This window comes from Camellia sinensis, chromosome 13 (genome assembly GCF_055761805.1).
Source record: "Camellia sinensis isolate YWXY chromosome 13, ASM5576180v1, whole genome shotgun sequence".
Lineage (NCBI taxonomy): Eukaryota > Viridiplantae > Streptophyta > Magnoliopsida > Ericales > Theaceae > Camellia > Camellia sinensis.
In genome coordinates, this window is record NC_138973.1 from 124,023,093 (window position 1) to 124,026,537 (window position 3,445).

General features: G+C 38.7%; 1 long non-coding RNA gene across 1 annotated transcript; it reads right to left on the reverse strand.

Annotated features, from left to right (window-relative positions):
- Positions 1-1,504: 1,504 nt before the first annotated feature.
- LOC145806422 (uncharacterized) lies at positions 1,505-2,380 on the reverse strand. The gene is made up of 2 exons (XR_014349535.1): positions 2,259-2,380; positions 1,505-1,778 (listed from the first exon to the last, which is right to left on the reverse strand). It is a non-coding gene; the product is annotated as an uncharacterized LOC145806422 (long non-coding RNA).
- Positions 2,381-3,445: the final 1,065 nt, after the last annotated feature.

Sequence of the window (3,445 nt, forward strand, 5' to 3'; positions counted from 1 at the left end):
CATCAATTTTGATAAGAAATTGAACATTAGGAGTGTAAAAATGACCCGCGGCCCGTGGGCGGCCCAAAGCCCGCTCGTGGCCCGGGGTTGACCCGGCCCGTTTGGAACTAGTCCCAAGCCTAGCTCGAGACACTAGGCTTGGGCCTGGGCCATCATTTTGAAGCCCGTCCTGGCCCATGAGCTTGGCCCGCTTGGCCCGACCCACCAACCCCCTTAAAGCCCAGCCTAAGGCCCAATGTCATTTTTAGTGGAAAATAATAAAATTTTGGTTGAAAAAATAACAAAAAACAAAAAAATTTGTTCAAGCCCGCCCAAGCCCGAACCCAGGCCCAGACCTACCCAAGGCCCCGAATATCCCTGGGCTTGGGCCTGGGCCTAATTTTCTAGCCCGTGGGCCGGCCCGGCTTGGCCTGGCTTGAATTTTGGTGGGAGCCTACGAGGCCCGACATGGGCCAGACTAGGCCTGGGCTGAGCCGAGCCAAATTTACACCCCTGTTGAACATGAGTTTTGAAAAAATTTCTCTTCCTTTGGCCATTTCATACAATGTTTTACACTTTCAATAATCTAAATAAGTACTAAGACTTTTTTTTCCCTCAGTTTCTTTTATTTTCTCATATCATCTCAATCCAAATGGTGTGTATGTGTGATTACACATGCTTAAGAGAAGCTATGTTACTATTTTTTTTTTTTTTTTTTTTTTGCTCTTGCAAAAACATTAGTACATAAAAGGATAAAAGGATGAGGAAATAAAGCTCGAACCCAAGAACTGTGTCTTACGAAAGGATGCCCTTGTCCCTACCAATAGGGCTAAGCCTAGCTTTAGCAGTTATGGTTAAATATGCCCACATAATATTATTTGAAAGGGCATGGCTTCTCTCTAATTAAACTTTCAACTAGACCAGACACTTGAGATTTTCATCCGTAAGAATCATTAAACGAAGGTTTCTTACCAGTAAGAGTCATTAAACAGAAGACTCTTACTGGTAAGAATATTTGAAAAAATTTAATTGGGTCATATTTTCATAGATGCTTACCTATAAGAAACCTCTGTTTAATGTTTCTTACCGATAAGAAACCTCAACTATTTGGTTCAGTTGAAGGTTCAATTGAAGAGAAGCCAAATTCTATTTGAAATTTGTTAATTGCAAATTTTTCTTTGTGCTTCTTTCGATTTTCCTTAATTACGGATGTAAGGTCTAGGGAAAAAAATGGTTAAATATACGAAGATAATATCACTTCAAATTTATCAATTGTTTGGATATCAACTTGAGTGAAGGAAAACATCTCAAAATTCTACAGAACTTAAAGAAATTTGTATCAAAATGTTCTTTGAATCAATGGGAAGGAAAACATCTTGTCACACCCCAAACCCGCCCCTAAAAGTTTGGGCGTGATCACTTCAGAAACGGACATTAAATTCGGTATGTATAACATATGGAGCCTGAACGGAAGCAGTTAACAATATAAAATAACATCCATTCAGCTAATACTAACATGCCAGGATCACAAACACCGCATCAGGTAGATAAATGTACAGTGAACATACACATGAGAATCAATTATGCACATACACATATACAGACCCAACCCCATGATTGGGCGTGTAACAAAAGCATCGATGAAAAGAGTGTTATACATGCTAATTACATTAGACAAAAGATGAAGGACCAACTAGGGGTCATTAGGGGAATCCCACAAAATGCATAAGCTACTCTAAATAGCTTGACCAAAATGGAGTAACCGAAGCCGAACTAAGACTGACCTCCAGATTGATTGCCTATAGAAACAGACATAACACAAAGTGAGCCAAGCTCAGTGAATAATAGTACTCAGCAATTCAATGATTAAACTTGAATTATAACGTATATAAGTACAGAGGTTATGCGATCAAGCTTATTTTGTAAATATGTTCAGTACGGCCTCGGGCCCAAACTTTATTCAGAGCGGCTTCAAGCCCAGTAATATACAGAACAGCCTCCGGCCCAACAAGCTTTACAGATCGACCTTTGGCCTAACAGACTTTACAGATTGGCCACTGGCCTAACAGATTTCACAGATTGGCCTCAGGCCCAACAGAGTTTACAGATCGGCCTTAGGCCCAGATATCAACAGAATAGACTAGTCTCAGAGTCATACAGACGTTCACAGATTTTTCCAAACGTTTACACGAGGTAACACAGTTGTCTTGCGATTAACAGAGTGCTAATAATAATCATTAGCGATAAGTAAAGTGTACTACTACAGTTCTATTACTCACGGTGTTGTGGTGGAGTGGCTGTTGCTTCCGGTATGTGCCCTACATACACACACAGTTCAAGAATTAGTTCATTTTCCTTTTAATCATTTTCTGATTTGTTTCGCTTCAACGAATTTACAAACATTTAAGAGGCATCAAATATAGATTTTAATAACATCAGAGGGTTAAACAGGCAAAACAGAGCGGACAGAATTTTCCAACATGGGTCGCACGTGCGGCTATGAGTCCCCGCACGTGCATATTTTTCAGTGTCTTCAGTCCAATTTTCCCCTGTTTTTCGCACGTGCGGCCATGGCCTCCGCATGTGCGGCAGTGCTCTCGCACGTGCGGCCATGACCCCCGCACGTGCGGCGATTTGCCCTGTTTTGCAATCCGAAATTCAAGCAAAAAACCCAATTTTGGTAAGCATTCACAAGGCTCAAAATTGGTCCATTAATTGCTAGAATATGGTTCAAAAATCACGTAAATAGGAATTACAAACATATAACAATCTGAATATGGATTAGATCTTTAATCCTTAAAACTCATAACATAACTCAATTCCATGAGATTTCCAACTTTACACACACATAGACATATACACACATGGCCATTTGTCTACATAATTGAGCTCAAGCCTGTCAATTGAAGAAATGAGATGTAATTCTCACTAGACAGTTCAATATAATCCCAAATCAACCAAACACAAGAAACATTATTCCAATTAATCACTTAACACATGCTTGATCTATATTATAAACCCTAACTTACATAATATAGAGGAATTCCTACTCAATTCAAAGAGAGGGGTCAATTAGAATGGGTTAAACATACCTTGAGTTAAAATCTCTATAAACCCTCTTAATTTTCCCAATTTCTTCCTTGAAGAACTTTTCCTCTTCCTCTCAAACTCTTTTCTTCTCTAACTCTCCCTCTCTCTTAGGAGATTGTATAAGGCTCTAAGTCAAATGTTTAAAGAGCATTGATATATATATATATATATATATATAAGGTGAATAAAGACGAAAATCAATCAATTTAATCATTCCAAATTGAAATTTCACAGAAAATCGTATTATGACTTAAAAATCATGCTGATCTCAAATGCAAAATCAATTTCAGATTATTAAGCTTCTAAGGCCTTCAATTTCTGATCCAAACATTAAAATTGTAACAGATTTTTCTCCTATTAGACAGATACGAATCCA